This window comes from Cygnus atratus, chromosome 2, assembly GCF_013377495.2.
Source record: "Cygnus atratus isolate AKBS03 ecotype Queensland, Australia chromosome 2, CAtr_DNAZoo_HiC_assembly, whole genome shotgun sequence".
In the NCBI taxonomy this organism is placed as follows: Eukaryota; Metazoa; Chordata; class Aves; order Anseriformes; family Anatidae; genus Cygnus; species Cygnus atratus.
In genome coordinates this window covers 121,494,153-121,520,051 of record NC_066363.1, presented here as the reverse complement: position 1 = coordinate 121,520,051, position 25,899 = coordinate 121,494,153, and the positions used below count along the sequence as shown (strand labels likewise).

Here is a 25,899-nt window from a genome sequence, read left to right as displayed (position 1 = left end):
GCAATCCACTGCATGTGGGTGGAGAGCTATAAATGCCGATAAATGCTGAATCTTTTCCTAGTTTCTGTGTCACTGAAAGAATCTAGAGCACATCTATACAGTTTTATTTCTCAGCTGAATGAAGCTAGAAAGGACTGGACTTTATAGCTTTTAAACTGTTTTGCATATCAATAATCCCAGTCATATTTAATGCATATTTTTGTAGCAATTTTTAGTTTTCTAAGTTCCTGCAGATTTTTATATGCTTAATTTGTAAGGTACGTTTTAGACAAATTTGCTTAAATTTTGCAGATGTGCCTACAGCAATATGATATTGATGCATAAACACATTTCATGTATAAATAAAATTGGTCTATAGTGAACAGAATTAAAGTTGAATTGGGATAGTTTTCTTTCAGACACACCAATAACTTTGGTTACTAATGTGGCCTGAACACATAATACTGCACTGACAATGAAAAGATGCGCAAAACCAGTTGCTGTTTGATGGTTCAATCTTGATCCAGTTCATACACAAAAAATTCTGTTTGCTTTCTTACCAATAAGAAATGAACAGACAATGCTGCTAATACTGTGCAGCACCATGCACAACCAAACATCTTTTCCAGCACTGTAGGAACAGACCTGCAGAAGACAGATTCATGAAAGAAAATACAAAAATTCCATCAGCATTCAGAAAATTGGATGTGGTTGAGGACCCAGACTAGGATAAACACAGGCTTTGCATTTTTTATGCCAATTACATGGAGTATTTCTGTTACGAAACCCACCTACATTTAAAACCAAATATATATGATAAGAATAAAACTCTGATACTCCTATTTTTTATTTACTTTTTTCTTTTTTTTTTTTTCTTTTTTCTAGGAAGTGTTTAATGAAAACAAAGCATTTTAACTTCAAAATGTTATCCTAGAGCCTCATGAGGAAAGTAATTCACAAGTCAAATGTTCTAATTTTCTTCCATGGCCAAATTCATCAGCTGGACTATGTCTCCCATGAGCTACTTTTTAAGGTTGTGAATGGAACAGTGTATGCATCAGAACTAGTGGCTACAAGTTACCCACAACCATGAAAATCAAGCATCCTGAAATGTTTCATTTGAGAGAAATCTTAAATCTCAGCATCTCAGGTATACAAAAGTATGGCAGCTGGGATTTTTTTTTTTTTTTTTTTTTTTTTTTTTTGCTGTTAGAATCTAGGTCTGTATATTTGTAGTAGCAAACTGTGTTGATATTTTGGAAGCTATCTACAGACCCTGTACTGTTCTGTACTGTACTGTTGCCAGGGCTCTGCTTGTTGCCAGGTAAGCACTCACGTGGTTAGGTAACTGCTTCTTCTTTCAGGGTTGTCACATATAGATTTCATCAAACAAGAGAGCAAATTGACCACCAACCATGGCTGATAGGACAGGTAAGACAGAAGCAAAGCAAGAGAGAATGTGAGATCTATGCAATAAGAGCAACTTCAGCAGCATACTGTGTGAAATTGTGAAAAGTATACATGTATTTTTAAAAATGGGCCATAAACCTCTTCTGAGTCACTGAATGTGATTATTCATTATTATTGTTATTACTAATACTTACCACGTTCTAAAGATGATAAAATTTTATTAAACAGTAGTTCAATCTTTATTAGAAGGCATTTAATTAAATGAATGGATTTATTGCACACATTTTTATTAATTGACCTTTGTCAGGTAGCTATAAGGAAAAGGCAGATCTGGCATACTGCTGTTTAGCTTTCAAATGTCAGCAATAGAACGACACAGCATTACAACACTTAGCAATTTTCTTATTAACTTCTATACTGAACTCTACCCTAGCTCATAAATAAAGCAGGAGTTACTCCTAATACATAAGAGAATTGAGTCAAAAAATATAATCAAAATGAATAAGGATAAAAACTAAGAATAAGGAGAGAAAAAAAGGAAAAGGCAAACAAATTAAAATAACATGATACGCTGATTTATATGACATGTTAATCATCTATTATTTATCCTAAGTGCTTTATGAGTTCTCATCTAATTTTGCTATAGCGTCACAGATAGACTGTAGTCGCCTTTTCCTGAACATTAATAATTGATAGGCAATAGTTAGGTTGCAAATAGGAAGCTGACGTATACACTTTAGAAAGTCATGCATTGTGATGGTCTCTCCTTTTGGGTGAAATCTATTTCATCTGCGCAACATCATTCTATACCGCACTGAAGGCTCTGAGAAACAGAATCCGCTCCTTCCAACCAACATCCACAGTTCTTTCTCCTCACAGCTGATCCTTACATTTCACTTATGTGAAATTTCACCTTCTTCATAGTTTTCAACACCTTACAGAAAGACATTTTTTTCTGTGAATATTTCAATTTTGGTTCATCTGTTTTGTTAGGCTTGTTTTGCCTAGACCCAGAACACCACAAAGGAGTGTGTGCTGGGTGTTTACACTAGGTTATTTACTTCATAATAAGTGCATATACAAAAGGATGCCCATAGCATATTCTAGGAATTGCACTGGAAATTTCTGATGAGGATTCTGGAGTATCTAATGAGGAGAACTAGAGTAAACCTGGGAAGATTAGGGAAGGCAGGGTGAATTTTTTTTACTCTTTACAAACTTGCAGTTCCTGAAATGAACAATAAGGATGAAGTATACTGTAAATTCTATTTTTCTCATGGACAATATTTAACACTTTTGATAAAACACGTTTTGCTAATTTTCACCTTTCCACTCAGAGATGATTGTTTCCTTTGCTATCATAGTCCGGATATCAAGGAGAGTATGATTGCAAAAGTCTTTATAATATTTTATCATGGAAATCTGGTGCTAAAGTTCTAGATAACTATACGGATATATTTCCATTTGGAAGAAAATCACCCCTATGAAGAAAATTTTGTTTTGCACTAAAACATTCTGACTTCCTGATTTATGTTACAGAATCTGTTTTGTGGTACACGGACACTAGTAATATATATACATATATATTTTTTTTTTGCTTGAATTCCATTTACTATATATGACAGTGTCTACTTTGCTTTAAATTTTTGCTCTCTTTTTCAAAGTCTTTTAAGTCATTTGACTTGTTGGCAAAAATGTATACAGATTTTGTTTATATCTCCTGGTGAAAAATGAACTCTGTTTATATATATATATATATATGTATATATATATGTATGTATATATTTCCCTTTTACCCCTGTGTATGGATTTGTCTTTAGAGCTTTTCATGCTGAGTTTTACTTGAGTCATTCATTTCCTGACATTTACTGACATACTTGCAATACATAGATTTACTGACAAATATATTAATATATTAATACTATATACATTTTAAAAAGAGGAGGGATGGTTCCATAATTCTAAAGCAATTGCATCAATTTGGAATCTCTTTTTTTTTTTTTTGATATTTTACTGACACCACTATGTTGTCTATCAATTAATTTTTCATCACAGTTGTTCCTATTAAGTAGTCAGTTAACATATTTAGTAATCATGTGTTCAAACCATTTGATTCAAAATATTCATTGTTGCCTGCAAATATGAAAATAACGTAATTTCCCAACACTTGAGCTGCTATCATAATGGACCAAAACCAGCTTAATTTAGTTGTATAATATTCCCATTCAAATCATTTTATCAGTAATGGCTGGAAATGAACCGTGAAATTTAACTGTTTTCTAGTCAACTATAATCTAGAGTAATATCTCTTGTAGCTTTAGATCTTGGTATAGATTTTTTTTGATCCAGTTTGTTAAATTGATTCCGAATGCACATGCCAATCTGACAAAAGGACTTGGAGCTGGTTCCTATTAATACTGATTAAAATTTGTCCAGGAAATGTCACCCAGCTCTGTAGAAAGTGAGAAAGGTTGACAGAGGACTTAAATTCTTTCATTTTTTCACATAGGCTCTTAAAAATTGTAGTTGAGTTTTATAAAATAATTCATTTTAAAAAGTTAAAGGTAATGGTGAGAAATAATAATGTAATCTAGAACACATAAAAATACTAATGACTATTTCTGAGCAAATAGTTAATAAAAATCATTAGTTGTTCCCTTAAATTTTATGGAGCTTAGGAAGGATTTAATTCGTTGATCATATATATTTTTTTGGTTTCAAAATGCAATGCAATATCTACTGTTTACAAGTTGATATATGTCACCAATTACTACACATAATAACAACTGAAATACCATAATATGTATAATTTGATTATAAAAATTTGATTAACTCATAAACAGTTGGATAGTAGAACAGGGGCAAGCAAGTCACTGTCACAATGGCAATACAGCTTGAATCAATTTGTTCAAGAGGTATTAGCTTCAATTACAATATTAAAAGAAGTTAGTTTAACATTGTTTTTATGGTCTACCATGGGATGTTTTTTTATTAGTGTCATCATGGGTTATTAACAGATCAACTCTGCTTGAGTAATACCAGACCTCTTCATGCCATTTATCCATTTTTGATACTTTGCACAAAATCTATGTTAAAAAAACTTTGCCTAGGTTTTAAGTCACGACGTTTTCCATTAGGAAATGCCACAGTTACTGTGGCCTGGGTAGCCTCAGTTCAGTTGCTGGTGTTATTATTTGTCTTTATTAACATATCCCATATTTCATTCCATGACCAACCACTATCTGAACTTCCAACAAGACCCTTGCCCCCTTCGGTGCATAGGCTGGACAGTGCTCTTTTAATGAGTAGGCATTCGGTTTCTGTTTATTTGTCTGTTTGTTTCTCATTTTTCATGGCATAACCCTAGGCTAAATATCTACTGAACAAACCAAGCACTGAAGAAATAATTATCTTTTCCCTTGGGAGCACTACCATAGCAATCCTTCCCGTACTATTGAAATAACTCACAAATATTAATTCATTTATCTGCACAAAAGCCCTGTTCAGAAGAGAGAAGTTATGCAACAAGCAGTTTATAGATGGGGAATTTGAGGCACACAAAATTAAAGTCGACAGTTTTACGTACGTTTTTAACAAATTTTTAAATGACCTGGTTTTCATAACGCATAACTACAGTAGAACTATACTGAGCTGGTCATAACTTTTGTCAACTTTTGCAGGTGTGAGTACAACATAGGTCTTGAAGCAAATATTTGTATTGCAACGTTCAGATTTCTGGCATCAATGTGCAACTCTAAAGATTTCAAAAAGACTTGTCTGAAAGGGAGTTTCACACAAGGGACAGACAGTTCTCACTTCTTAGGAGGGTGGTTGAGCAAAAGACAGAGGCACGTCTAGTGGAACAACAGCAGTCTCAGTTTCCCAAGAGAATGATCACCATGAAGGTAGCCATGATGGACTAAAGTGAACAGGATAATGTCAACGAAAGCCAGAAATTGAATGAAGGCAAGCTGACAACAAATGGCTCAGTACACATAGTCATGAAAAACAGACAAAAAGCATGAGATGTGTAAGAAACAGATCTGTAGTCCCAGCGCTACAGTTACTCAAGATGGAAAAAGAGAAAAACATGCATGTCTGCACAGAAGAACTTTCCAACAAGGAGAAAGTCTACCATTTGACTTTAGGTGATCCAGATTCCTGAGACACAGAAATTTCAAAAGTGTGTCAGGCAATTATTTTATAATTAAATTATTTGCACTTTGTATATTATTACAGATGGAAAGAGCTGTCTCTACCCATCTATTGGTTTATGTTATATTCTGTTAAAAAGGTCATGTAGGGGATCAGGAAAGCTTTATAATTATCTTTGTCTTAGCTACTACACTTCATGAAATATTCTTTACTCCTGGAAAGCATGAAACAGAAAGATTGTTCCGGCAGTAGTGCAGTACAATTGGTTCTGGAAAACTTTCTGGTGTGTTGAGTAGAGCAGACAGTGACAGAAAGAAAGTTGGAGACTCTGAAAAAGTAGCCTGTTCAGCAAGGGAAGTCCCAAATTAATTCTTTGAAGTGTCAAAAAAGAGAATTTCCTGAGAAGCCATATGGAAGGGCTGCAGGGAGAGTGGAATTTTCCTTGAACTGATAAGACATTGAGGTTTGGGCTTGCAACTCCATATGAAAGAAGACATAAACACTGCAAAGACACAGGGATTAGGAAGCTGACTTGTTTCCAAGAATCTTGTTTAATCCCTCTTGTCCAGTGCTTCTAAGGCCTCCCCTATTCAGCAAGTTACCTTGCTTTAGCTTGGTAGTTGTTCTTTAAATAAAACATTAGCTTTAGGGATTGAATGCCATTGAATGCCATAGTCTCTTTTGACACACTTGCAACAAGAATGGCAAGTGAGGGGAGGTGGTTCACTTTGCCAAAGGTAGTCCCCTGGAACTACAATGTGATCCTTTCCAGCCTGATATGAGCAATAGCAGGCTAGAAAACTGTTGAACTATACATTGAATCTGTGTCAAACTCACCTTTGAAGTGGGAAACTCACAAAACAAATTTCTATTCATTCTATTTGGTAAATCACATCTTGAATCCAACCATAGCTGCAGAGAATTTGGGAATTCAATTTATTTTGAATGTTATATTCTAGTAAAGTATTCTAACAAAGTTAGAACTACTTTGTTAGAACAAAATTAGTAATATAAGGACAAGGACATAAGCTAAGGGATGATTAAGTCTTTTTTTTTTTTTTTGGTAGAATTTATTAGGAATAATATGGACAAAGAATACAGAAAGATATTAAGATTCTGAATTTTAAAAAATGGACTCTGGAAAAGCAGAGACACCAATCCTGAAGATCCTTTAGATTACGCAGAGCCACCCACAGTTGTGCTGCAGTATATCCAAGTGGACACTGACTGATATAGGCATTGGGGGCATTATATTCAAATGGGTTGTACTGAACATGCAACTGGATCCTGAAAGATTGTCTTTACTGGTCCAAGACTGGGTGTCCAATTAGACTGCAGACTACCACAAGCCATTGCTCTGTAAGCTAACACATACTAACCCCCCTAACAATAAATGAAAGAATCTGTTACACTGGAATTTCATAAATCTTGAGAAGAATCAAGAGAGGTTCTCTTGTCTTCAGATAGTTTATTACCTCACTTCAAGCTCCATTCTCTTTCTTACCAATAAGCCTCTGACCAAGTTCTATTCTTTCTGTTTTTGTAAGATTTTAGTACTCGGCTTTGGATACAGCACTTGCTTATCTTGATTTCCAGACTTTTGTAATTCTTGCCCCATGCCAGTATTACTTGATTTGACTAATACATAATCTTTATCTCAGAATCTCAACATTTCTGTCAGATTCAGAGGAGCTCAGATTGGGGCTTTTCTGTTATGTTCAAAAACTAATTGAATAAGTTTTGCACAATAAGCACCATACTGTCCAGCTTTATACCTTTTATTCCAGCAAGAGTACAATGGTTTCTGTTTTGTTATTTCCCTGCTTTGTTCAACATAAAAAATCAACACTCTTTCTCCGTTCATAGATCTTTGTTTCAGCTTCCCTTTCTTCAGTGTTGCTTATTCCTTCCTCTGTTGCATGCGCACGTTTGGTTAATTTATCCAATTTAGCATCCACTGCATCTCCCTTTCATTTAAGTCTCTCCCATGCTGTGAAGAATGACTGTACAGGTCCATTTTATTTCTCTAAATATTGCTGCAATATCTACAGGAGCTTCTTTTTCCTTTCCCTAAAGGGCACTGAGACAGATGTTGTGTTTTCCATAATGCCTGTGGATTCTGTTGAGTAACCTTCACTGGACTTCTGTGGATTACATGACAATCCTGAACTGTTGTTACTCTTAATAATCTGTTGCTCTACTGTGATCTCTTGCTCATCTTTCTTCAATGCTGCCAAAAAGTTAAGATCCAGAAAGGACTAAAAATTTAAATATTAGACTAGATTGCAATTTACCTAAACCAACTGGGGATAAGTATATAAAAATACAAGTATTTTGGCACCTATCTCCAATGGAATTCATAACCAAGACTACAGAGGCAGCATACTGATTTCTGTAGGAACATAGACGTCCATAGGACATTAAAAACTGGACACGGTTTTCAGAGACAGGGTGAATCAGCTAGTTTTTGCCAAGGTTCATTTAGCAGAAAGCATCCCTCTTCCCCCCTCCAGGCTGCCAAGCACAACATGCTGTTTTTACAGCAGTCTGGAGGAGGGGGCAGGGGGGTATCTCCTGAATTCCTTTGGAGAGGCAGGACCATGACAACAACAAAACACTGGTCAAATTTACTAGTAGTGCACAATTAGTGTGTCATTTTAGTATTTTTCCATTAAAGCATGCTTAGTGTGACTCTGTATCTAATATTGATTCTGACAGATAGAGACAAAAATAACTTTATTATTATTATTATTTTAGTTCACTTTAAATTCAAAAAAACTCAAACTGAAATTACTGAGAGTTTTCATAATCAGGAATGTTATGCTTTGGCAATTTAAATTAAAAATATTTTAAAAATATTTATCAGAGATGACGGTAGTGGTTTCATGTTTTGTTTTTTTTTTTTCACTTAGTCTTTGAAAAGTTTCTGGTCTGATTCCCAGTAGGTCAGATTCTATTTCAAATGTGATGCCTTTGCTGAATTGCAGAAGAAAGTCAGAAGATGATTAAATATGCAGAACTGCAGATAGTAATGGTCAAGGCTGAGTCTGCAAAAGAGAGTAAAATGTGAAATAGCAATACATGTCCTTAATCTTTTTCTATTACTGATGATATGGTATTTGGGGGCATTATCCAGTGCTTTTCAAGTAGCAAATTCTCTTCAGGAAGGTTATATAATTTATTTTCCTTATTATTTTTTCTTAAAATATTCCACTGCATATTTCTCCAATTCTTGGCTTGATTTTGAATAGAGACTTCAGCAAAATAAGTCAATTATTATCAGGACTAAAGAACAAATGGTAAACTATGTTGGCCATACACATTTCAGGATGCCTATTCTAAGGTGTCTGAAAGAGGCTTTGAATAAATTAAATATTTATCCTGTGAAATGAGATCAACTTTCAGTCTTCCATAAACTGAGATACACAAAATCATTAGTCACTATTGTAAATTTTGGCCATGTGCACATATGCGTATTTATCTGCATGTATGAGCATGTTATTGTGATGGTTTTAATTTTCTCTAACTTTGCTGAATAATTTGCTGGAAATTTTTCCCTTGTCACTTATAGTAATATGGATTTACCATGTAATTAAACATATGATGACAGTTTTAGTTATACAAAATATTATTTGTCAAATGACATATCCACTAAGTTTCAGTAAATGTTTACTATATGCCTTATATACATTAAATAGGTGATAAATTTCATTAGAGAGATTCTCAAAACTTTTTTTTTCTTTTTTCTAAATCCTAGTTACTTTTAACACGTTTAAATTAAATCCTTATTTCAGTGACTATATTTAAAGTGTGGCTTGAATTCCCTGTAGTTCACCTCAGAGGTTTTTTTTTATTTTTACTCCTGGCTAATAAACTAAGAGGCATACCAATCATACCAGTAAAACCCCAAGCAAGCTGCCTTGTATCATACTTTACACTTCATCAAGATTCTTCCCTGTGTAGTAATACTATTCATAGGGTTTTATATTTGTTTGTTTTGTTTCTATGGTTATTTTTCCACTTACCTTAGGAAGTGGGATTGGTTTTTCTCAGTTTCCAGTCTCCACTAGAACATTTTGAGTGCTCCAGAAAATCACTTAAAGCTCTTACTGGTCAAATAGAGCAGAGTGAACAGACACGTGATTTATCTACATCTGCCTGAATGAGGTGAAAACAGTCTTTCAGATACAGGGAAAAAAATACAGGAAAGATTTCACCTCCTAAAATTTGTTTAAATTGTTTGGTTATTTCTATTATAAGAAGCATACATCTAGCATTGTAGGCCCCCAAAACTGTCCTTAAAAATACATTATCTTGTATCAATAACTAGAAAATAATTACACAATAATTCTCAAATTTAACAACTAATATTTTCTTTATCTATGTCCCACTTCAAACTACACATTTTTTAGGAAAAAAAAAAAAAAAGCAAACCACAAGCCAACAAACCAACAACAACAAAACAAAACAAACAAACAAACAAAAAACAATAACATAACTACAGAGGGGTTTCACTGCTCTACAGGACTCTGAAAAATAAGCAGCAAATTGAATTCCAAAACTATAAAATCTGCCCAATGTTTGAGAAAATGCCTTTACACCTATGTTCTTCTCACAACTTCACAGAAAGCCTGGAAATTTTAATCATCCCAGTCATCATACTATAATCACGACAATCACTCAAATAGCAAGCATGCATTAAGGATGTGAAGGACAAAGCAAGTGGATCCTGTCTCTTAGAACTCTACTGGGAATTCATGTACTTTGCTGGGATTTTCCTCTTCAGTATACTAACAAACAGTAAGATCAACATCCACTTATCAAACATGGAGATGGCTGTTCAGTCCCAGTGAAGATGTGCACACTGTTTCAACTAGTCTTACAGGTTTCCTAAGCATTTGGATGTTAACATACCTCCTGGCATGCATTTAGATTTTGCCAGCTCCTACTCCCCAAGAAAGTGTTTTCTGCAATGCCATGAGTCTGTCCTCTGCCACAGGGATAGGGTGTTCTTTGTCTATCCTATTGACCAACAGCTATGAAGTCATGCATGTTGAAGTTTTCTCATCTTCTCCAAGAGTAATTTCTTTTCTCAGAGGGCTATTTTGTCCATTCATAAACTGATAAGGAATCAAATCCTTATTAGAAAAAGAATTGAAAACTTCCTGGCAAGTAGAGATGAAATATACTTTGAGACTGCCACCACATGGACGTTTAAAAAGATACAGAGAAGTCAATGAGTTCCTCAAGAAGCAAATGGGATGCAGATAGATAAGCTCCTCCAAATCATGGGATAGAAATTTCTTCTTATTCCACGCGCCCTACGAGCTTACAAAGCCCATATTATCTATGGAATATGTCAGACTAAGTTTCAGGTAGTTCACCTGAAACAAATCAAAATCCTCATCTTTTCCCTTTTTACTTAGGGTGAAATCAAATCTAGCTGTAGCATCCAGAAGATCTGAAGAGATGGTGATAGAAATGGTTACATCCAACAACACAAAGCCTAGAGCTGCAGTCATCTCTTTGTCTCCTCTAGTGGACTCTTGTACATCCGGAATATGTAAACAACAGCTGCAGGATGTAAAAAGACACTAAAAGCCCAGTCCAGTGTTTCAGGTATTAAATTACTCAAGCTCACAGAGACTTATTTTTGTTCTGATTTTAGAGATGTTGACTAAGTAAATCTTACGTTGACAAGAATGAGAGCAAATTGGAAGCTAATTTGTTGCTGCCTGATGTCAGAAACAATATAACTTGCCCACTGATGCTACACAAATAACTTTAATCCTAAATAAAATACTTTTATAAAAAGCCATCCTCTTCATGTAATTAGAAAATACAAGAGGGTAAAGCTAGAATTTGAGCTCTAATAGTGAAAGAGAATAAATCCTGTTTACAACCCTTACAACAAAAGGCTTAATATAACACAAAAGAGATGGAGAATTCAGTTTCAAAAATATTCTGAAAGCGTGTCATCTCAGAGCTATAAATAATGAATTGTTTCAGTATGCTACAGAAGAAAAAAATATGACAAAGTAGTTTGGCAATTTCAAACAACGTGCAAGCCTTTGTCCTCCACTGAAAATGCATAATTAATCACACCAGAAAACATGATCTACTACCAAAACATAGTTCAAATACAGAAATACCTTCAAAAAAAAAAGAATATTATTTCTTGGGTTAAAATCTTTAAGCATGTGATAGGCTGTTGTGTATAAGGATGAGTGAATTGCTGTGTGGTGCTTATCTGCTGGCTGGGTTAAACCACAACAGCTGTCCTTACTGTAGTCCTCTTTGGCCTTAGTACAGGAAAGTATTTACATTTCTACCTGTCTGTAAGTGTGGAAGTCACCTTTTTTTTGTGTGTGTAAATGTGAATAACAGTTTGCCCTGTGGTCTATACTTAATATATTAAGGGATATTATGACTGGTATCAGATTAGGCATTAATTGTGGAAAATTTCAATTACCTAAATATTGATTGGATCAAAGCTTCATTAGGATGAGATGCAGAAATAACATTTTTGAATGTAGAAAGTGGCTAATTCCAAGAAATATTAGTCTCAGAATCCAAGAAAAGGCATTGTTCCGAATTTGGTTGTCAGTATTGCACACAACATAGCTCAGAAAGTACTAGTGGGAGAGCCTTTTTGTAACAGAAATGACAGTACAATTAGCTTTAACATTGCAGGGGATAGAGAAATATAAATAAGTACAGCATGTGGCTATGAAATTTAAAGAAAGAAGGATAAAAAAAAAAAAAAAAGGAGGAGACAATAAAAAACCAAAAGCCAAAATCCAAAAGGGAACATTCCAGACTAGAGTCTGCCTAAAACACTAGTGGAAGAAGGGTAGAATGTGTGAAAAAGGAAAGAAAAGCAGACCAAAAAACCTGCAAGGGGATAATGGGATCAACGGGAAATCTTACAAGCTTATCACAGAGAAAAATCTTAGCATTTAAAAAATGAAATCTTTGCCTAAATTGGGAGAACTCTATAAGAAAATGATAGGTCATAAGAAGAGAATAAGAGGTCTAAAAATAATTTGAAATATACCTTGCAAAAAATATTCTAGATGATAAAAACAAGTTCTTTCAGCACTTCAGTGTCTGGAGAATTGGTGGGAATATCTGTGACAACTGTGTAAAACAACTCTTGGGTGAAAAACAAAACAAAACAAAACAAAACAAAACAAAAAAACCCACAGCAGAAAAGCTCAGTGAATTCCTTGATGAAGATACTGGGAACAGTCTCACATCTGAAGTACTCTTTGCAGTAGATGTCAGAGGAGCTAAATCCATTTGAAATACCTATAACACAAAGTATTAAACTGAATGGGTAGGCTGGAAGTCTGCAAGTCACCTTGTCTGTGTAGGATTCACCCAAGTATGAAATTCATGTGAAACTTCAGAAGTGACACCCCCGACATAGTGACCCATATGTCACCCATGTGACATAGGGTTACAAACACCCAGGTGGCAGGTGGAGTGCCAGCATAAGTCCCTTATAGAAGGAGGGCCCAAGAGAGGATCCTGGGCACTACAAACTGGCATGGTAGCCATTGCACAGAAAATGGTGGAGGCTGTATCAAAGAACAGAGCAGGCTGGCCCCAGCTGGGAAAGAATCTGTGTGGTTTCTTTGAGGGCAAATACTGTCTCCCTAACCTGCTGGAGATCCACAAGGATGTCAGTATGCACATCAAAAAGATTACACTTCAAAGGTTATTTAAGAATCAAGATTGCAAGAGACAAGAAAAAATTTCTACTTGAGATGGAAGGTTGGTTAAGGACAGGAAGCAAAAGGCTGGACTTACTGCCACTTTCCCGGATGAAGAAGAGTCAAGGGGGTTCCCCATGGATCAATGCCAGCACAGTTTTTACCTGACATCATTTTTCCCAAGACACCAAAAGAAAAGAGCCTATGAATGTGAAATCTCAAAGTTTCCAGACAAAACTAAGTTCTTCTGGGAACTCAAATGTGATAATGTCAAGCAATTCCAGAAGGACACCATAAAACTGAGTGACTGAGCAAAAATGTGGCAGATGAGCTTCAGTGTGGATAAAACACTTAAAATAATCTAAAACATTCCTACTGCAGTGCTGAACTCAGAACTGCAACTTGGGAAAGAGATCTTATAGTCGCCCCTGACAGGTTCTTGAAATCATTGATTTAACGGGTAGGAGTCAACAAAGTGTTTACCATCATCTAGAAGGATCTTGAGAAGAGAGAACATCTTTTTGCTACTGTATGAAAATATGATGAACTCATATCTTGAGTTCAATGTGTACTTCTGGTTCTTGCATCTCAGGAAGGAAGCAGGGTTTAGGAAGGTACGGAATGTGGCAACTAGAATGTCCTAGAGGGCAAAGGAGCTCATGTTATGAGCGGAGGCCAGGGCTCTCCAGTTTCAAGACAAAATGGTAGTGCAGGGATAGGTTGACAAAATGAATGAGGTTCACAAAATCTTAAAAGCAGTGGATAATAATGTGGAATTGTTGTTCTTGAAGTCCTGCAATAGGAGAACAAGAGAACATGATTAAACCAGCTGAAGATCTACTTAAAAGAGTTTATAAAAGAGCATTCTAACATAGAAGGTGTGGAAGGTACTATTCCAGCACTATGTTGTGGAAGCAGAATGTGTCAGTAAGCTCAAATGGGAATTAAGAAAAGTAATAGACAGCACCTTCAGGACTTGTTGAATATTGTGGTGTGAGGACAGGGAGGTGGGAGTTACGCTGTGCACCTATTCATTTCAACATGATATCAAAATACTGTCAAAGCCCACAATCACATGCATATATACACACTTGGGAACAAGAAAATGCTCCCAGCTTGCCTTTCCCACAGGGAACTTAAGTAACTTCCTTGAACATCTAAATGTTCAGGTGCTTAGGAGCAGATTTAATCCAAAAATTTATATAACACATGAAGGCTTACTTAAATCAGTTACTCACCAGGGACCCTTAAGCTTGGGCCATGCCTACATTTTCTCTGTCTTGACAAAGGAATGAAGTTCATTCTGAAGGAACTCTTTACCACAGACATTTCTATACAAGTGACAGGCAGTATAATGTTAAGTATAAATATTATTGCATAGAGTATGTTTCCATTACTCTTGAACAGTACTTTTATTAATCATTATTCATTCATTTACTTTCCAACGTGCCAGCGATTGCATCAAGAGGAGATTTTTAATAAACTTTCCATTCTTTCCCTATAAACATTTTTTTAAAAAGTTGTAATAAAACAAGAATTCTGACTACTTTGGTGTTTATAATATGAAGCTCAGAATTTCCATAGATCTTTGACAGTGCCAAAATAAATCCAAATTATAATACCCACAGGAGAGTCAGAGATCAAAAAGTCTGTGACTCTGACAACTCTTTGCTGCGTACCTACTTCATGTATCAAATTCTTTTCAAGTACCTCTAACATAAGCTTTTTATGAAACCACCTGTAATTCTGCCTCATTGCTAGCTTCATGCAAAATGGGAAAGAAACTGCCTCTATACCTAGTATTTTTGCTAAGACTTCTATTTCATCCAAAAAGAAAGTGTTTTGCTAGAGGTAAAATAAAGTAGAAAATAAAGCACCATAGAAAGGACCTCTGAGGTTGGTTTTCACTTTGAGCTTTTAGTGATGCTTGTTCTCCCATTGGATATTATTAATGTAGCCAGCATTGTTGACTCTTTCCAGTGGAGGGCTTTGGAATGAAGGGACAGAGAACTTTGGAGAAGAATATTTATATCCAACATCATCAAAAGCCTCCTTGCTGCACAGTAGTGTTTTTGTTTGTTTGTTTGTTTAATTGATTTGCCCGAAGTTTTTATATTTTTGGTTAGAATGACGAATTTCATATATTCTTTATGGTGATAGATAATAATGATAATGATAGTTATTATTGTCTAACAAACCCAGAGAGGACTGAGGACTCCAGTATGCTCAGTGAAGTGCAAATAAACACAGTACAGTACTGACCTAGAAGAATTAGGTCATGTAGAACGGGTGCGTAAATTTATTTATGCTACACAAAACTACCCGAAACAAAGATGGATAAGCACATGCTGTAAAATTCAGTGCTTCCTACATATAATCACACTGACTGTGAGAACAGAACTGGCTATTAGAGGTTCCAGAATTTCCTTGACAGCAGGTTGACATTCACGGATCTGCCAGTGGACATACATGGATGTGCAAGGGAAGCTTTTCTTGAATTTCCTGCATTTGAAAATTAAGATATGAGAAGTTATTTCAAAGTGTTTGCAGTCTGAATCTGTCTTCTGCTTGCTGCTTACCCCAGGCCACTACAGGTCTGTTGTAAATCATTTGAGTTTAAGCAGAGCATCTGTTAGTGTTATGACATTGGAGGGTGGTGTCTCACCTTCCAGACAGCAACACATTTGGTGGTGGGCATTTTCCACGCTGTTGCAACACCTCAACACATGTGTAAAGTTATATGATGAGGAACACTGAAGCAAACCATAAATTTTTGGTATTTGAAGAGTGAATGTATAGCAAGAAACTGTGAGAAACACAACACAAGACTGTTGTACATCTACTTTTCCTTCCTTCACAGTGCAAAATCCAGAATAGATTTTAAATGCTTTTCCTAGAAGAGCACACAAACAAATTCAGTACCTACCCACAAAGTATTAACAGTGGGCAATGCTGAGAGTTAAGCAAGAGTGCAGTCATACCTTAAGCATACTTCAGGAGGGTTAACACATTGAATCTTAGAATCACAGAATCATAAAATCATAGAATATCCCACGTTGAAGGGATGCACAAGGATCATTGAGTCTAACACCTGGCCCCACACAGGACCATCCAACAATCAAACCACATGCCTGAGAACATTGTCCAAATGTTGCTTGAATTCTGACAGGCTTAGTGATGTGACCAATTGCCTGGGGAACCTGTTCTAAGTGCTTAACCACCCCCTTGGTAAAGAACCTTTTCCTAATATCCAGCCTGAACCTCCTCTGATGCAGCTTCATGCCGCTCCTTCATGTTCTGTCCCTGGTCACCAAAGAGATCTGTGCCTGCCCCTCCACTCCCCTCATGAGGAAGCTGTAGGCCACTATGAGGCCTCCCCTCAGTCTCCTCTAGGCTGAACAAACCAAGTTACCTCAGACATTCCCCATACATCTTGCCCTCCAGACCCTTCACCATCTTTGTTACCCTCCTTTGGGCACTCAAAGGATGGTTTTGTGTCCTTTTTATACTGTGGTGCCCAAGACTGCACACGCTACTCCAGGTGGGGCTGCACCAGCACAGAATAGAGCACGACAATCTCTTCCCTTGACTGGCTAGCAATGCCATGCTTGATGCACCCCAGGATATGGTTGGCATACTGTTGACTCATATTCAAATTGCCATTGACCAAAAGCTCCAGATTGCTTTTCACAGGGCTGCCTCTCTTTCCCCAGTCTGTACATATATCCAGGGTTGCCTTTTGCAAGGTGCAGAACGTGGCACTTGCTCTTGTTAAACTTCATATTATTGATGATGGCCCAGCCCTCTAATTTATCAAGATCTCTCTGCAATACCTCTCTGCCCTCAACACAGTTAACAGTTCCTCCCAAGTGTCATCTGCAAACTTACTTAGTTACCTTCAAGTCCTGCATCCAAGTAATTTATGAAAACATTAAGGAGAACTGGCCCTAAATGGAGGTCTACAGAACCCCATTAGAGACTGGCTGCCAGCTTGGTGTAATCCCATTTACTAGAACCCTTTGAGCCCAACCCATCAGCCAATTGTTCACCAATAATATTATTTATTTATCTAGCTGTGTGCTGGAAATTTTGTCCAGAAGAATACTGTGAGAAACAATATTGAAAGTTTTGTTGAAATCCAACAATATTACAACAACTAGCTTCCCTTGGTCAGCTAGGTGGGTGACCTTGTCATAAGAGGGAATTAAGTTCATTAAGAATGACTTTCTCTTTTTGAACCCATGTTGTCTGTGACCAATGACTGCCTTATCTTTCATGTGTTTTTCAATAACTTCCAGAATAATCTTCTCCATAATTTTACCAGGCACTGAAGTGAGACTGACAGGCCAGGGTCTTCTTCTTGCCCTTCTTGGAAACTGGAATGACATTTGATAACTTCGAGTCAACTGGGACCTCTCCAGATTGCCAAGACTGTTGAAAAATAATTCAGGGAGTTATTGCGATGACATCAGCTGTCTCTCTGAGTAACCTGAGATGAAACCCATTGGGCCCAGTAGACCTGCATGCATTCAGTTGGAGCAGCTAATCTCACACAAGTTTGGTGTTGCCTGGGAGTTTATCATTACAGCAGTCATGGTCCACCAGCTCACCACCACTGGTGTTGAGAAAACAGAGGTGAAGAAGGCATTAAATGTCTCTGCTTTGTCTATATCCCTATTTGTGAGGCAACCATCCTCATCAAGTAGCGAACCGGTGTTATCTCTGGTCCTCCTTTTGCTGCTAACATATTTAGAAAAAAATAAAATAAAATATCATTCCCCATGGTACTGTCCTGATTAAACTCTAATTGTGCCTTTGCCACATGAATTTTCTTCCTACAATGGCAAACAGCATCTCTGCAGTCCTTTCATGTTGCCCAACCTCTCTTCTAGTGGCCATACACTTCCTTGCATATGTTTCATTGAGACAGGGAGAACACAGAAAAATGTTTAGCTCCCAAAATTGTACTGTGGCTTCTTCATATGCATTTTTTCAAATGTTTGCTGCTTTGGAAAGAGCTCACTCTTCAAAGAATAATTTGAAGCAACGTCTGTCAATAAAGTGAAGCTGATGTTGCTGTTATGGTCTGCTGTTATGTGTCATTATTATAAATTCACTTTCTCTAATCTGCTTAGAAAATGGAACTCCACCTTAGAAAGAGGAATTTCCCTGTTGATTATGATCCTATACATCCTGCTGGTCATGTCAGTTATGTTCTGTGCCAGAAAACATGACATTGAGGTAAGCCTTGAACCTTTGTGTAGGCCAGCTCTGCTTGTCCATTTGGCATGGTTTAATTTACACTTGGTATCAACAACCATGTGTAGCCTTTTGTCAGAAGATGTCATTGTATTTTCTGGCCAAAACTGGGTCAATATAGTGATAAAAATTAAACTATTTTGGTTTGATATAGTTTAAAGACCAGACATTTTTTGTAGCATGCTGTTTTCCTCACAATTATGGACAACAAATGTGGAAAATAACCAGAAATATAATAGGCAATGTTCTAGAATAACTGATATTTCATAGTTACACCATATTTTTTCATCTTCAGAATATCTGTATTAATATATCACTGTCCAATGGAATCTCAGAAATGGCAACTAACATACTTTTCTGAAACTAATTGATTTTACATATACAGTAGTGAAAGCAAACTGAAAAATGTTTTCCTGCCTGGTGAATGTTCATGTTATAGCCTTGAGCAAACAGGGGTAGTTTTCTTTTCAACTTCATTTTTGGCACAATGTCCTCACTTAAACAGACTGCACTAGACTTGCAGCTTATAAATCTTGACTAGCTCTTAACTACACACAAGCTTATTGTACACACATTCAGAGACTGTCCCTACTGCACTCCAAAAAGCTCGTAATTAGAGTCATTTTCTGAGACCTTTTTTTTCTGTATTATCTGATAAATGAAAGATTAAATATTTTGCACATTTCTGGGGAAGAAACTTTTTACTTTGAACTTAAAATCTTTAGAAAGTTGGGGAACAATGAAGAGAAAATATGAACAGCTAACCAACATTAAGGAAAATAATTGAAATGCTAAACATCTGGTTTTGTCAGAAAATAGATATGTTACAACTAGAAACAACTTCAGATATCTTATGATAATTACTATAAAAATCTGAACAGAAAAAGTCAGTGGAGTCAACTTTTCAGGGAACTTCAAACACACTTTGAAGAAAGTGTGTTTTCAGCCTTGATCTGAGCCAGAGGAAAAATCTAGTAATTGAGTTTAAGATTAGAAATGAGCATTACATTTAAAAATGTTTAAATGTGTAAATTGTCTCTCGGTGATGAAACTTGTTTGGTAATTTAAAATGAATTTTTTCTTTTCTTTTAATGCAATATCTTCCTTTAACATAATGCATAATGATTTCTGCTCAATGTGCCCAGGAGTAATTTTTATATCATCATTCACAGCTTAGCAAAAATAAAAATCAAATAAAAAAATGCCAGACTTTTTATTATTATTATTTTTCCTGAAAGACAAGCAATAATATTTGTAGCTGATCACAGGTCCTTTCCTTCCTTGGTTCTGTTTCTTTTATTTTTCCAGCATAAAGTACATAAACTGTAGTTATCTTAACTGCTTCAAGAAATGTCTCAGCAAATCTCTGAAACAAAAGGGCTTCCTCATTGCTCACCCATCTGCAGCATAAACTGTAAATATTTATCTTTGCTTTTCTGAGAATTGCAGATATATATATATATATTTTTTTGATATATAGAATTTCAGCATATGCAACTAGCTTGTTGATATAACACTGTTGATTGATATAAAGTTTTGATCTAAAACTAGGATAAGTTCTTCATCTTTCCAAATTTTTGTACACTGGTTATAAAAAACATACATCACTGTACACCACCATATGTGGAGGCAAACAGAATTAATGCATATATAGGTAGTAAACCACTAACATTTTGAAAAGATAAGCAGAAACAGAAAGAGAGAGAATATTTGAGAAGGAACATCCAGCAAGATTGCACATCCCCACTGAACAAGAGAGCACCTAGGCAGTGATGTATTTGATTTTGGAGAGTCCCCAGGAAATTCAGTGGGGTGGGATGGCTTCAAGAATAGACCCACAACACCCACAGATAAATAATCTGGAGTGTATTTATTTATCAGGACAAATATGACAGGTGGATAGCAATTTTTATTCTACAACATATACTAAATGTCTACATGAACCAGAGCTTCTGCACCTCCATTCCATTTAGACTAGTACAGCTGATACCCAGGGGAGCAGGACCCTCTCCCCACCTGGTGACATGCCAGGTCCGTGGCCTATTGCTTGGCGCCTAAATGTGCCAGTGCCTCACAATCTCTAGCTTCTGCATGGTCTTGCATATCTGTATATAACATTCTCTCAACAACAGACAATGTTTAACCGTTTTATCTTTCTAAATTATATTCATGTCATAGGCCACTAGTGGCCTTGCTAGTCATGTAGCCTTGCACCAATCCCTTTGACTTCTTCTGTACCTAAGGTTTCTCTCACTATGTTTTCTCTCACCCCCGGGCTTCCTGCCCCAAATGTGATTAAAAAAAATAAATAAATAAAATAAAATATAATAAATTAAAAATAAATAAAATAAAGTAAAATAAATAAAATAAATAAAATAAATAAAGTGAACTCAGCAATAAGAGCTTCATATAAATTTGACTACTGCTTCTTTATTTTTATAACTCATATTAAATTAAGGCCATCAGTCGGAGCTGGTAGTCAAGGACTCATTTTGGGGGGGCACCAGCTTCAGTGAAGGCTGCACTGCATCCCATGACAGGATGATGCAGCAAGCAGGTGTAGTAGTCACTGGTATAAGGTCCTAAACCAGTTAAGGAATTCTATGCTTGCTATATCTCTATATCTGTGCACTATATATGTATATACACACTGAGAAAAGGCTCCCATCCTCCTTGTCTCCATCCTCCACTGTCATCCTGAGCTCTCATAACAAAGCAGTTTCTGCTGCAACAGGCATTAGCTCTACAGGGAGGGAGAGCCTTTTACACAAGTAAGAGGAAAACTTTTCTTGAAGTGGTTCAGATCTATGGGAGTTGCATGCTAACCATTTGTTTGCTCAGTGCCTCAACAAGCTAGTCATAACATATAAGGAAAGAAATGACTTGTGAGGAGATAACAGTTATTGACTCAGTACACAGCTGTATTTTTTTTTTTTAGTACATTGCATCAAATTAACAACATTCTGTTAATTTTAACATACTTTTCAATTAGGATGGCTACTTTCAGTGTAGCATAGCATGCACTATCTTAATCTTAAAAAAAGAAGAAGGGTATGGCCACAGTAAAGTACACATTTCCCACTTTACAGATATTCTTCTTTTCCTACGTACGTGCAATACAGACAACTAAAGTGGAATTTAAAGAGTCTGAAGATCCTTAAGAGATTTGTAGAGAATGGAAGAGGCTGAGGGCAATCTTTGGTTTTAGTACTACTTATTTGTTATGCTTCTTTACTTTCACAGTACTTCCTTTTCCTTTCTTCTCTTTGGACTGCCAATATAGTATATCTTTAGAAAAATTCCTTTCTGAACTAGCTATGTGTATTACAAATACTTCTATGTACTTTTATGTATACAAATACTTCTACACCCATTCTCTCCTCATATATCCCAACTTATTTTCTTAAAGTCTTTTCTTACTTTACATCTTGTCAATTTTGACCTGGTAAGAAAAGCAACAATGTTTCTGTAGTCTATAAAACTGATTGGGTGAGGGAGAATGCGGTCTAAATATACATGGGACTGGACAGAGTAGGTCAGATCAAAACTACTTTTAGTCCCACATCCTGTTTCCAATGTAGGCAATGATAGATTCGCTAACACACTTTAAAATTTTTAAACTTAGGGCTTTCAGAACTCAATATAATTCTTTAACCTTAAATTCCTTCATTCTCTTCTTGAAGCCATATAAACTTTTAAATCAAATCAACATTGAGAATATTTTAAAAACTATGCTTAGACATCCATGCATACAAGACGAAAGCAACCAAATGAGAAAAATAAATAACTACAGGTATTAAATATATAAAACAATATAAATCAATATTCAAAGTTATACTTATGAACTGAAAATCACTTTCAGAAATACACAAGATGTCATAACATTTTTATAAAGTCCAGAGGATCTTCAGTTTATAAAACACTGATAAACTGTACCAGTAGGTTTCTTTGTTTTATACAATATTCTTTTCACTCTCGTGCTTACATTACATAAATGCCAAAGAAACTATCCCATAATCTGAAATTAGCACTGAGTGATATTTAGAAGTAGCAATCAAAACCCAAAATATCCTTTCTCCCAGCACTTTCAGAGATTTAAAATATATCCTAGAAAAATATACATATCTAGTATATAGTATTAAAGTATTATAATAGGCAGCATTTCTTTAGAAATGCTTAGTGTGTCTAATCACAGATGAACTGAAAATCTCAGCTCTAAGTATAGGCAATTGTTTCTCTCCACTTTATAAAACTTTTGAACTTGAATGTCTCACAGCTGTCACAGTCTTGGCTTCATTAATGAATCTTCCTTTGGGATAGCAGATTTTGCTGCAAACATACCACAGGCTTCAGGAACACAAGGAGTTCTTCACATAGGCAAAATCTACTGTACCTTATCATCTTCATAAGGTGACAGAAATCATCTATTATTACCCCTGCTGTTGTATACAGTATACCATCAACTAGAAAACCATGCGTGTTTATACTGTAGCATAAATTATAGGTATTGTTTGTTTTGTTTTGTTTTGTTTTGTTTTGTTTTGTTTCACATCAACTGAAGACTGATATTGTTATATCACACTGGCTCAAACTTTTCCACACAGTTTTATAAATCACAGTAAAGACCTCACTGCTTTATGCTGGAAACGTTCCACAAGATCTCAAAGTAAGTATCATTAACCCCTTCAGTTTAAAAACAAACAAGCAAACAAAAAAATCCACCTATAGATAAAAATATTACATAAGTGAGTTGACTAGAAATCCCAGTAGTAGCCAAAAATATCCAAATGTAATATTAAGAAACATTGAACTCCATTTAGCACCTGCAAGTCATCATTCACTGGCAATAGCAAACCACAGGCCCCATAAAATAGAGATGTACTGTAAGAAATACAGTAAAAATATCAGCTTAAATGTCCTTCTGCTCTTTAAAGAAGAATTGTTTTGGGGATGGAAAGGGTAGAAAAATTACTACACTGTTATAAATTTAGTTTCAGTGCAGCTGACTAGTCCATAACTCAGTAAAGTGCAGGAAATGTTGGCAGGCTCTTTTCTTGCACCAGTCTTTGAAGGACTGCAGAACCTCCCAAAAGCACCTTTCAAAGGTGTCCTCTCTGTGTCCCCTGACCTCCTTGTTGCTTGGTACTCCAGCCAACCGTATCTTACATATAGGAAAGTAATTCTTCCCTAGAAAGCTTAGAGTTCAAATGCAAAATACCACCATAATGTAAGTTAAAATGGCGACAGGTGAGTTTGGAGCTGCCGGCTATAAAGGACATTTCCACTGCATAGAAGTGAGCAACTTAGGCAGGGGAAGAGACCTTTTTAGGAGGGGTTTGGAGCACAAAAGGGAAGCGTAGAACAGGTATGCCTGAAACTCATGATGGAGCATGAGACTGATATCTTTACCTGCAAAAATACCATTTACTGCTGCCACTTTTCTGTGCCTGTTTCATTTGGAGTGTTTCAACATGCCATACTCTTCTATGAGTTCAGGTGTGCTTCTGTTACTGTCACCTGCCTGCCTCTCACAGGCATTCTAAATTTTCTTGACTAAATAATTTCTTTTCCACAGTTCATCCTGTTTTGGCCCTACATCTTCCTTTCTGTGATTTTTAAGGCAGAACTGATCAGTTTGGCCCTTTGTTTTCTGTATCAGCCCATATCAAACTCATCTCTTGGGGAGGAATAGGAGACAGCCAAGGAAGCTAAGCACACTCTGGGCACTCAGCTTCACATTCTTCCTCTGGACCATTCAAGCTATCTGTTCCAGGCAAATTTTGAAGTGATTCACATGTGCAAAACCTGTTCAGGATGAGATTACAGCACAGTCTTATTTGTTTCTCAGCGTTATCTCATGATCTCATTCCCTGTACTGTCTACTAATTTGGACGTGTGTAATTTTACTGCTGACATTATGTTACAATTTTGAGATTGTTAGAATCCATATGTTCATTGCCTGTACACAAAGAGAGAATAGTAATAGGGAATTTCCCCATTACATTGCCTTGTAATAGGGAAAATGGCAAAAAGGTAAGCAATTTGTGACTCTGATGGAGTTTTCTTGTCAGAATGGTGTGTTTCAGGTGAATGTCCCATTGTAAACCACATGCTCAGAAGATGGAAGGCGAGGCACTTGCAAGCAGAGTGGATTTGGAATTTTTATAAATATTAAAAGTGCAGGATTTTTGCTGTTTGGCTGGATGTTATTTTTCAAGGCTTAGTTCTATTGAAAATAAATGAAATCTCTATCATGCAACTTTTCATACATAGTAATGTTATTATAGGGTGCTGAATATATTAGGAATCAACAGAAGACAGTATTGGGCTGATATATGCTGTGTGGTCTAAACATACATTAATGAAAATGCAATAAAGTAGTTATGTGAGATTTTGTGGGGAAATCACCTCATGCACACATACAGTAAAGGTATCTTAAATGAAAGTTTGTTATGAATTATTTATGGTCAAAAATAAAAGAAGTAAATAAGAATATATATGTTGCAATATATTATGTAAAATGAAGATAAAACAAATTCAGTTTCAAACTTTTGGCTTAGTACTTTGCCATATGCTGTCTGAAACCTGTTGAGATTTGAGATCTGAGTGCTACAAGTCATATGAATAGAACATGAATTCACCAGAGACACTGACAAGAGAGTTTAGCCCTGCATTGCTGATCTATGGTATCTATCTTTCCTAAACAATCCCTGAAACTCTGGGTGCTCCAAAATATTACCTTAGAAAAGAGTGAGCTCATCAACTTCAGTGAATTCATCTTTTTCTACTAAAAAACAAGCAGAAAATGCTTGTGTTAAATGTATGCTATGTATGCCTATTAGAAAATCTTACTTTAATTCATTGTGAACACCAAAAGAAAAAGGGTTTATTATGGGCATGTATCAATGTTTTATGCTGCCTGTTTGTCCAAGGTTCAAAGTATTTCGAAAAACATCACATCCAGTTTTTCCTTTACTGACCTCAATTTATAATACTTATCTATTTTTTAATGGAAATATAAGGCTATGCTTGTGTACAAAATTTGAATTCCAGTGTATACAAACAGTAAGCTGTAACACAAAACCTATAATGTTCATATATGTTTGAATTAACTAAAATGTCCAAAATATATGGACTGGCTGAAGCTTGTCCTACTAGCTTTAATTAGTCATTATTTCTTGGTAGCAATTACCCAACATGTCATTCTATACCGAATGAATTCCAGTCAATTACAAGTGATTGCAGATCACCCTGCATCAATCAGAGAGGATTATTCTTGATTCGATGAGATGAAATGGATAACGTCAATTAGTTTGTTGGTGTTCTTTGATTGCATATTCTTTACAAATAGTGTAACAGCTGAATTGTACCACACTGG

At 35.9% G+C, this 25,899-nt stretch overlaps 1 long non-coding RNA gene across 1 annotated transcript; it reads left to right on the top strand.

Moving 5' to 3' along the window:
• The first annotated feature begins 1,003 nt into the window (after window positions 1-1,003).
• Window positions 1,004-18,210, top strand: LOC118251273 (uncharacterized). The gene is made up of 3 exons (XR_004779734.1): window positions 1,004-1,129; window positions 1,344-1,410; window positions 17,587-18,210. It is a non-coding gene; the product is annotated as an uncharacterized LOC118251273 (long non-coding RNA).
• Window positions 18,211-25,899: the final 7,689 nt, after the last annotated feature.